Source organism: Neolamprologus multifasciatus, chromosome 13 (assembly GCF_963576455.1).
Source record: "Neolamprologus multifasciatus chromosome 13, fNeoMul1.2, whole genome shotgun sequence".
NCBI lineage: Eukaryota > Metazoa > Chordata > Actinopteri > Cichliformes > Cichlidae > Neolamprologus > Neolamprologus multifasciatus.
Genome location: NC_140451.1, coordinates 23,052,220 through 23,063,441, shown reverse-complemented (window position 1 = coordinate 23,063,441; position 11,222 = coordinate 23,052,220). Strand labels below are relative to the sequence as shown.

Here is an 11,222-nt window from a genome sequence, read left to right as displayed (position 1 = left end):
GAGCTTTTCAAATCTTTTTTTTTCAGATCTCCGTCTCTTAAGTAAAGCGTGCATGAAATGCTTGATACTTATTTTCAGATATTGAAGGAGGGAGACATCTGATGGCATTTAAAATGTTCAAATGGGTCAAAACATGAAAAGTGAATATTTGAGTTTCCATACACTAGGAAGAAATAAAGTTAAAGCGCGCTAGTGTGTAGATTAAGAATAGCTTATTTTGTATCCTCTTGTTTTCCACTCTGTTATGTTACTCTGCGGGATATGACAAATAGTCTCTATTTTAATGTCAAAAACTTACAGGTTTGTTTATGTTGCCTGTGATGCCTAAGTAAAAACAGGTATGAGATATCTTTTTGCCTGAGTTGCATTGCATATTACTCACCCACTACTGAAAGCAAAATCATCCAAATGTATGGATTTGTGCAAATTTGTAAAACAACAGTTGTCTAGTGAAATGTATGTATCCCCATGACTTTGGCAATTTGCTGGATCTTTCTTTTGTGCCACATTCCTGGCCTGCCAAGCTAAACTGTAGTAAAATTGATGATCCCCTAACTTTTCTTCTAGGGCATGTTCATCAACAACAAGCAATAAGAATCATGGCCGTCTCCCAACATCCCCACTTCTCTGAATATGAATCTTTGCCATCAGAAAACCCAGGGTGCTAAAGTGCAAAACAAACAGCCTGAAGCCATCATTTGTCCCAGCCATTAAACTGCTGAAAACCATAATTAAAGACTAGTAGAACAGAGCAATGCATAATACTTTAACCCATTTTAAATCCTTAGAAAATCATTTCTGGATGATTAAAAGTGATTAGATGGTCTAATGCTCTTTCTAATATATGTTTTAGTATGTTTACAGTCCTGTGAAAAACTAAATACACCGTAACTGCTCTGTAGGAAATAAGTGGGTAAGCTGCTAATCAAATGCACTTGATTAACAGATCCTCAGCAAGTATGAGCAGCTCTATAAAAGCAAAACATTTAGCAGTTTAGTTTTGTCAGGCCATGCAAAAAACCCAAGAGCTATATCTCAGACTCTACTGGCCTCTCTTAGTATGTTAAATGTTAAAGTTCATGTCAGTACAATTAGAAAAAGCCTGAGGAAGTAGGGGACTCCTAATTTAGTTTTTTCCTCTAGGTTTATTGTATTTTTGCAGACTGATAATAACTTCCTTAAGTTGCATTGACATGCCATCTTTTGGGCCCCATATTGAAAGTTCCAGTGAACAACAACCGAATGCAAATTCAACACTTTGAATTAATTCCAGATATTTTAACTGGCCATAAAGCTCTATGCCAGTCAATTGTCAAAGTACTTTTGAGTCTCTGAGTGTGTAAAATGTTTGTTATTCCTAAACAGTTATTGCAATACTGCTGTTAAAGCCATTTAATGAAAACTGAATGTTTGCACAACTTATGGCTCTAACTGCATCATATCAAATTTTAGCATTATTTTTGCCTCATATTCCTATTTCTGAGCAAATAACTGAAAACTAATATAGTGATACTATCTTGGTTGCATGTGAACTTACTATGTAAAAAGTGCTTAATGCCAACTAGCCTAGGTTAATAGCTCACTATGAAAATGTTACCATGCTGAGGGTAAAATTTAGCTCAAATAATCAATGTTTGAAAGTACAACACCCCCACAGCTGCTAGTTGAGCTGTTATTATCTCGTATATCAAAAGTGTCACATCTCACCTCTTGTGGATTTTAGTTCGAATAAATCATGTGTGCAAATATCCCCTCATGAGGTAAAGAGACATTATGAACTGGTAGGAGAACTCTTTCTCCCAGTCAATCAAAACAGTGTGATCTAGTATTATCCTGCAAGCCTGCCTGGGATGGCTCTGATTAGTCCTGCATGAGGAGCTAATATGAGTCTAACAACCAGGACCAGATGTGCTCTTTGTTCAGAAGGTTGGGGCGAATGCGGGTATTTATCAGCACTTAGCCTGATTGTATAAGTGCAAAGAGATAGAAAGAGTAAATCTGGGGTGCTTAAAGGTAGACATGCAGGCAGGCATGTGCTGTATATATGGCCAGGCAGCATGCGTACTAATTCGTCATAGCATTCATCCCTTTATTCGCCTTTGCTTATCTTGATTATTTCTCCCATCCCTCAGATCTCTTTGGGATTTTTAACATCTGGACGTCTGGATGTCCAATTCAGAATAAGTAGTCAAGCCAAGAATCTGCTCGAAAGACAAAAAGGACGAGCTCAGTTACTTTGGCCTTTGAGATTCAGCTGTTATCCAGTACATATAAGGGTTCAAAAAGCAGAAATTGTGCTCCATGAAAATTCATTCATTCATTTCTTGTTTTTCTATCATTTGTTTTTTTCGCTGTTGCACTCTCATTCCTTATCACGCAGACACACACGCCCCATGAGTGCTCGGATTTTGAACTGTAAAACCCCGATTGAATTTCTTTCTTTTATGAATATTGGGAGATCAGTATTTGACTAGCCAGGTGCACAGTTGGTAAATCACGGAAAATGAGAAGAGCTGGGACTTTGGGAGGACAGACAAAGCGGCATATGGTGAGCAAGTGGTTGGTCTATTGCATACTGATACAAACAAGTGATTCATGCACTTTGGCATTGTATTGTTGGATGTGGGGAAAGCCCTGTAGTGGCTCAAGGAGGAATTAGTCCAACTGGGTCTGTCGAAGCTCCGAGCCATGCTGTTAAGTTATCTCAAGCATGGAAAAGCTTCAGTCTATCCCTGGTGTGCTTGTGAGACACAGAATGCGAATAAATGCGATTGAATGTAAAATTCTGCTGTGATTTTGACTTTCAGCTGCATTTTGTTGTGTGTTGACAGTATACTTACTGACGGGCTTACTGAGGAAAAAGAGAAAGGGGTCAAAAGATTAATAATAACATTCGGGTTCTTTATCTAAAGGGATGTTCCATACCAGTGATAGTGATAATTAATTAGCTTACTCCTTTGGGGTAATTAAAACCCTCGATAATCTGACTTTGTTCTGACAGAGTGGCTTCTGACTGCTGACAGATGGGACATGGAAAAACAAGGCGAAACAGGAAAGTCTAGGGTGACACAATGTGTTAACTTGCAGAGTCATTTGTTTACGCTGCGTCTCACTGATGTTTGTTGAAGCTCCTCGGTTCACTCTAGCAGTCATTTAAAATTTCATATAATAGCGTTGGAGAATATGTGGGATTTTGTGAAGGACACTGTGTAACATGCATTACAATGATACAATGTTGACAGCTTCTTCACCTTGAGCCTGACACTGACTGCATCTGACAAAACATGTAGTTGAAGCAGAAGCAATCTCACTGTTGCTTGAATTGTAAAGAGGCTTTACTAATCTTACACATGAAGATTCATTTCTTTGTTATAGGCGGCACCACTTAGCTTATAACATATTCTGGGGTTCTGCACAAACTTTCTTTAGTCTGAAAGAAAGACTTTGATAATATGACTGCGATCCCACTAAGGTTATACTAATTTTTTGTATAAAATGTACTTATTTGTGAAGCAAAACCTGAAGTGAAAGATGGTAATCAAGCTGGATTGTGTGAAGGGTCACACAGTCAGTGTGACCTGCCCTCTGCTGCTTCCATTTTCACATTCTTTTGCAAACCAAAGCTTTATAGATGTGCAATACTACATCACTAAAGCTTAGCTTTGATACAATGGGGCGGATATGTCAGTGAATGGTGTGGATATGTTTAAGAACTGAACCTGGCTATAAATGGGAATGGAAAATAAAAGTTCTGATGTATTATGGCACGGTAAAATATTTACTTTGAAGGAAAACTGTTCTTTAATAGCAGTACTTCTCCAGGCTTTCTGACGGTCTTTCAAAGTGTTTCTTTGGACAATGAATACTTTTCCTCTCATTTTTCAGTCCAGCCCTCGTACCCGATCATATTCAGGAGGAGTGCTTTTTTGTTTGTTTGTTGAGCCACTTAACACTGACATATGAATCATTCGAGAATGAAAAAGGCACTTAACTCAAGGGATGAACAAGTGTTGTGTCTACACATAACAGAAAATACACACCCAACAGAAAACATACACAGAAAGAACCGATCTTAAATGGTATCTTTGTTGCTAGCAACATGTCCAATTTCTTTGGTTGAACCTATAAAAAATGCCAAAGATAACTGTTTGACGGGGAAAAAATAGAATTTGTGACCAACAATGTTAAAAGAATTAGCCAGACAGTTGCCACAACTCAACACGGTGTACAGTGTGTTATTAAAAAATTATGAGGGATCTGACAGAAAAATCTGAAGATGTGGCAGTGAAACAAACTATTTACAGTAGATGAACAGTATCTGAAAGCCATCTTCTAAGAAAAAACAAGAAATCCAGCCAAGACCTGACATTGAACCTGGTAGATGCAACTAGCCTTTCAGCGATCCAGCTTCTGTTCACTAAAGCCTCTGCAGAAATGGTCTCAGTTGAAGGGTGGCTGTCGGAGAAACAGGGAGAAAAGTCTGAGATGTGCCAAATTACACAAGACCTGGGCTGAACATCAGTGGCAAAATCTGTGGGGATCTTGTCGAAATTGTTGGAATTGTGAACACAGAAAGATTTTGATCATACAGTACCTTCTTTAAAGTGTGTGAGTGGCAACAGCTTCATTGCCAATGCAGTAAAAGCAAACCTAGACAGCAAAAACCCCACTTTCAATTATGGATTGGCCTCCCCCAGAGCCCGGACATAAACTTTACTGAAGCAGTGTGGGATCATCTTAACAGGGCATGGAACAACAAGACAGCTAACAATAAAGGAAATAAATAGGAATAAAGGAAAGCATACCAAAGACTGAAATTCAAGCTGATTAGAATTGTGTAAACTCAGTTTTTGCCTCATGTATTGTATTTCGACTTATATTTGCATATCTTTCAATAAATCATTGCTTTTATTCCAAATGTTCCTGGCAAAATATAAAGAAATGAGGAACGACTCTTTTGCATAGTGCTCTATGTATTATTATGTATTTTCATTAGTAGTATATGTATTATTATTATGTTTCAACAAATACAATCAAAATTATAATCAGCTTTATGCTAAAGTAAAAGAGAAATTTTCTCAATGGATCCAGTGAAGATGCTACTTTATACCAAGTCAGCTGGATGAAATAAGGAACTATTTTTTTTTTTATCTTAAATATTAGTTAGTTTTTAAGTGGTGATTCTGGTGGTAATCACATTTTTTTCTCTGTTTTATCTCAGACAACTGTTCTGATAGTGTCTCCAACTTTGGTGCCAGGTTGAATCTAACCTAACCTACCACTAAATCAGAGCTGAGTGTAATGATGATTGACTCCAGCCTTTAGTCAGCATGTGTCACCCCTCTAGTCTGAAAGACGCACTTTCTATCTACTAAGCTCGACTGGATTTTGATTACACTTTGTCAGAAGATGACACAAGCTCTAACCACAGGCTGTTGACCTCTGAGTGATTACTGGCTGATTGCCCTCTCCATGGTTTCCTTTATAACGGAATCATTCAGGCTGAAATTCAAACCTTTGGATGCACAGCAATTGCTGGTTATGTTCGGAATAAATTTCTGATTGTCTGAGATTGCACGAAGGGTTTTAAAGTACGCATAGCTTGGTAATGAGGAATATCTAGCAAGATATTTTGCCTAGCCATCTTTACTTTGAAGAGCTTCTGTGGCTCCTTTATTTTGTTTACTGTTTCTCACTGCTCATCTTTTCTGTCAGTGCTCTCCTCTCACCCAAGCAGTCGGGGCAGATGGTCTCCCTCCTCTGGTTCTCCCAGAGGTTTTTGCCATTTTAAAAGGGAGAAATTTTCTCCCTACTGTCGTCAAATCCTTGCTCAAAGGGTATGTTAGGTTTGTCTTGATTGTTAGATCTTTGGCATGGGATGGCATGTTGTGAAATACATTCTGCAGGGAGACAGAGAGAGACTGTGCTTACTTATATATTCTGCTGACAACTTGTTAAAGGACAAGGGTGACAGCAGAGATGACAAGTCGTGGTATGATCAAAGTTACTGCTAAAATTCCAAGAAAAATACTGAATTCTTTGGGCAGAGGGAGAGGATTAGACTTTTTATTCATGTGAAGAGAGGGACGTCAAGATGCCTATAAAAGGGAAAATGCTGGACTGAATATGTCCAAAAAGCTAAACAAAAGTTGAAGTTAGAGAGGAGAGAAAAGAGGGGGATCATTGTGAAGCTGGGATTGCTGGATAATTCAACACTTCATTTGTATTCTGATGCCAGAATCTCATTGCACATGTCATGAAAGGACATGGTTACATATACACAGAAACCACACACAGAAAAATCATCCCCGGGCTGTTAGCTTCTAATTATTTCCTCCCCCCCCCAAAAAAAAACATGCATTCTAAATCGAAAAGCCCTCCAGTAAATCAGAGACTTGTGTTATTCATCACATCATCACCACCAGCGCCCAGCGTCAAAATATGGGAATGCATAGTAATCAGTTTTCTTTCTGTACATGCTGCTTGTTTACATATTCAAAGAAACTGTATGGGAAAAAATGTTGAGATAATTATCTCTTAGAGTGGTAATTTGTTTATGTGTTTTCCAGAAATATTTGCCAACATGAGGTTTTAAACCTTTATACCAGTTTGTCTGAGCTGTAATCATTAGTGGAAATTACTCATGCTGTGAAATTAGAAACGTAAGATCAGACAGGCAATACTTTGTGCCGAGTATCACCAAGAATAACTCCAAGCGTGGATCCTGAAACACTTTGTGATTTGAAGCAGTGATGCATGCTGTTTTCATGCTGTGACATTGTTCTAATTTTTATCTACGAGGCCCCAAAAGACAAATTATTAAAATGAAAGTGATTCTACCCATTCCGTCCCAAGCCCCCTTTTTTTTGTCCATTTAAACTGCTTTTTTTCTGTTTTTGCCGACTCAGACTATGGTACACATGAAATAATTCTTCATATGTTTTCCATATGAAGCATAACTTTGTTTTAGCCACCCAAACGTTTAATTATGGTCCAGATTTGTATTATTATCTTTGCTTTTCCCATTCTATAAAGGATTTTTGCAATTATAGAGACTGCAATTTGTTCATTTTGATGACCGGGCCTTTGGAGTACAGCAAACTCACCGTCATGGTCAAGAAACCAAACCAGTTTGAGACGATTTGAGCTTTGTGACAGTGACAATTTTGGGTACCCTGTCTCATAAAGAAATGGTCAGGGTCAGCAAAATGAACTCAGGTAGGCTGTGGCCCTGAAAAAATGCAATCCAGTTTTATTTATATAGCGCCAAATCACAAAAACGTTCACCTTAAGGTTGCTTTATCCATCCTAAGGTAAAGCCCCTACAATAATACTACCAGCTAAGGGACCAAAAGTGTACCGAGAATCATTACACCACTAAAATCAGCCTAAACTACTGATACAAGGCAGGATGGATCCATGCTTTCTTCTCGGTTACACCACATTCTGAGCCTACCATCTGAATATTGCAGCAGAAATCTTGACTCATCAGATCAGGCAACGGTTTTTCAAATCGTATGTTGTCCACTTTTAGCGAGCCCTCCTGTTTCCCGTTCTTAGTGGCACCATTTGTGGTCTTTTGCTGCTAGGTCTTCTACTTCAAATGTCTGTCTGAGATCCTCTTCTGCATAACTTGATTATAACAAGAGGTTATTTCAGTTAGTCTTAACTTTCTAACACAAAACAACTCCTGCTCACTGGATATTTTCTCTTTTTCATTCTTTGTAAACCCTAGAGATGACGGAGTGGGAAACTAGATCAACAATTTCTGAAATACTCAGAATGTCAGACTAGCACTGGAATACTCTGACCAGAGATGTTGAAGTTTAGTATATGAGCAAAACTCTTAACCTTGACTGTTGAAGTTGCTCCTTTCACATAAAAAGACATGACTGGATAGGTCGAATGTAGAGTTACCTGAGATTAGTGAAATGGATGAATTGGTTTAGTTTTAATTGATTAGTTTTGAGCTTGAATTACTTCATTTAGGGGCATTGAGTGTTGAGATTACTACCCCTAAGGTCTTTCTTTTGTTGAGAGAATGGTTTCATCATTCACATTGATTTTTTTGAGCTATTTTCATACTTTAGTTATCACTCTGGGTGTAGCCTTTTTTGTGCAGAAAGCTCTGAGCGTTTTCTGTCTCAGTACCCATCAATGAAGAAATTAGATTTGCTTCTAGGCAGGCAGCAGTGTTTCAATATTATTTTGTTAAAGAAAATCTGTGAAAATCAAAATCCAGCTTGTCATCAATTTGTGTTTGCAGACGGTTATTGAATGCGATGCATATTTATTTGCATTATTCATCCAAACAGGATTTTTTTTTTAACAATTTAGATTTGAATTTTATTTCTGAAAAATAAACCACATGTATTTGTAGTAACCTCACCATATATTTTTTACAGGTTCATTGAGCAGTCACAAACAAAAACACTTGTGTATTTTTTTCTGAATACACCTTGCAGTTTTTACCACTTTTTGCCCTGCAGTGAACTTTGTTGGCAAACCTTTTCAGTCCGTTTTCTCCATATTTTATTCACTTCCCCTCAGACATTTTTTTTGCCTAACCTTTGCATATAGAACCTTGCTTTTTCAGCAAAAGCTATAGATTTGTTCAGTTACCATGCAGGTAAAAATGTATTTCCCTATTTATTTTGTTGATACCTTTGACTTGAATGAAAGAGACCATTGTGAAGTGAAAACTGTGTCTGTAGACCAGTGGCCTACAGTAACTTTGTTATCAGTGTGCTCATGCAGTTCTTGAGGAATCAGACAGTGTGAAATTGCACGATGGTGAATGTTGAGGCTCCGCTTAGAGTTTGTGTTTATCAAAACTCTCATGCTAGATGTACTGGACTAGAACCACAGACTGGCATCTCTTTACTTTTTTTTTTATTATGTATGACTTGGAAAAAAAATGATGACACAAGACCAAATATGAATTTTACCTGGGGAGTTCTGACACTTTTTTTCTATTACATGCTTTTTACACTTTAGGTAAGTAATCTATGCAGTGATCATTGTGGTGTAGGTTATTCCCAATGTCCCAGATGTAATTTGCAACCTTCATTTGAAATGTTTGCTCCTTTGGCCTGGTGTAGACAATACTGAAATAAAATCTTTTCTATCAATATTTGTCCCTATTCTAACTTCATTATATAGCTTTTGGTTTTCTGCTTTGAATCTCTATAAATTATCCACGATTCTTTTAATACCCACAGATTAACCAGTCTGTGAGGTCACAGGCGAGTACACGGCACACCCAACATGAACACCACCACAGGCTTACCGCATCAGCAGCTGTCTAAGCCATCCCTTGCATCTCCTTACAACAGACACAACATTATGTAAGCCGTTACACACATATATGCCAGCATCCAGATTGAAAGAATTGGTTCGGCACTCGCAGGGTGCAAACGAGGTGCTGATGGGAAAGCACACGCAGACAGTGTCATATAGCCTACAAGGCATTAGGATGATGAGAGAACTGTAACATGTTGGAGGTATTCAGCACAATATCCTATTCATCTCTCTACCCATTCTATATTTTCATAGAAATATTGCCCGCGCACTGGGAACAGGAAATGTGGGCCGAGGGTCTGCAGTGAGTCTGAGCAGGAAGCTCTGAGGTTTCATTCCACAAGTCCCTGCAGCCAGGCGTAATTGGCTTCCACATTCCTCCAAGGATTACGACTCACTTCTTATTTGTGTTTATATATATAAAAAAAAATTCAAACATTTGCTTTGGCTCCCTTAATTACGCTCAGTGTCAAAACAGACACTGTTTCCAATTGCCTTGATTTTTTTCCTCACGTTGGGTGAAATAATAAACAAGTGAGTGGACATTTCAGCTCTTATTGAACACATCCAAATGTTTTCTATCTGTTTTTATGTGTAAGGATCGATGGAAGGCTACAATAAACAACCTGAAGATATTTTTATTTGTATATTTTATTTACAAAAATAAAAACAAAAAGAATGTATATCATTGCTCGTAATATACGAAATATGAAATATCTTCTGTGAACTCAAAAACTTGAAGCTTTGGCCATGACACCGTCTGCAGTTGGGCAAACGTAGCTGAAGCAGGGAGAAACCTGACTGTGTGGAATCGGGTATGACTTTTACAGATTTGTCAGTCTAATCTGCCGCTGTGTGCAATGACTTCCTCCGGTTCCCCAGAGCTATTGTCTATGAATGAATATGGACTTCTTTTATTCCACGGGTGTGCCACCTGCCGGTGCGTCACGGCTCCTCTGACCAATCCCGCCGCAGTGACTCTCCGTGCGCCCTTGGAGATCCCGCGGTGCTCCAGACATCGCCGCCCAATCCACGTCTCGGTGACAGTAGAAGGTGCCGAGCCCCATTAGCTTAGTACCATTAGCGCTTCAGATGTGATTAGATTGGACTGCCGTACTGCTGATGTGCCAAACATGGACGCGTGACAAGTTTCCCTGGATTGTCTTTTCCTCATCTACTTCTGCCGCTTTTGACCGCGCACGCATCCGCAAACAATGTGAGGTAGGTGTGCATAAGACAAAAAGCGAAAGTTTTGGAAATATTTTGTGAAGAAAAGTATATTTTTACACCCCCACAAACGATTTACAGCTGCTTTATTGTGCCGCGTTTTTCGTCCCACAACGCTTCACTTTGAAGTTCCGAAAAAATCTGAATAAAAGTATTACATGCGCTTGTTTCCAAAGCGAACACATTATATACAGGATAGCAATGCGGGTTCGATTGAGATCTGCTTTTGTTTAGATGCAAGTTTGAGAAAACAAGTGCCACTGCCGTCCGCCGGCTCAGCATCCATGCCCAACCCTTCGCGCTCTTCACGTCTGTCCTGTAAAAAGACGACGTGGCTTCTGAAGCGTTATGCTTTAGTAAAGTTGAAAATCATAAATTCCTATCATGAGCAAAATCTTGAATTACCAGAAGTTCGACAAAAATCTCCAAATAGAAGCACATTTTCACCAAAAGAGGTCGTCCTTAATGCTCAGCGTTTTCTTCGTCTTGTGGCACATTCACATTATTTGCTTTCCTGATATAAAGAATTTGTTTCTGTATTGCTGTGGACCGGGAAGCAAATTAATAGCATTATTACATGGCAATTGGAAGGCATTTATTAACTCGAATGACTGTTTATTTATGATGTCCATAGATGGCAATGTGAAGGAATGTTCCCTCTCAGTGAGGGAACATTTGACTTTACACTGGATAAT

General features: G+C 38.6%; 1 protein-coding gene across 1 annotated transcript in view; it reads left to right on the top strand.

Moving 5' to 3' along the window:
* The first annotated feature begins 10,255 nt into the window (after positions 1–10,255).
* The window catches only part of chrm3a (cholinergic receptor, muscarinic 3a), an 82,609-nt gene continuing 81,642 nt past the window's right edge, over positions 10,256–11,222 (top strand). The window contains exon 1 of the mRNA XM_085183018.1: positions 10,256–10,521. The gene's annotated coding sequence lies outside the window, so the exon portion shown is untranslated. The remainder of the gene's footprint in view (positions 10,522–11,222) is intronic.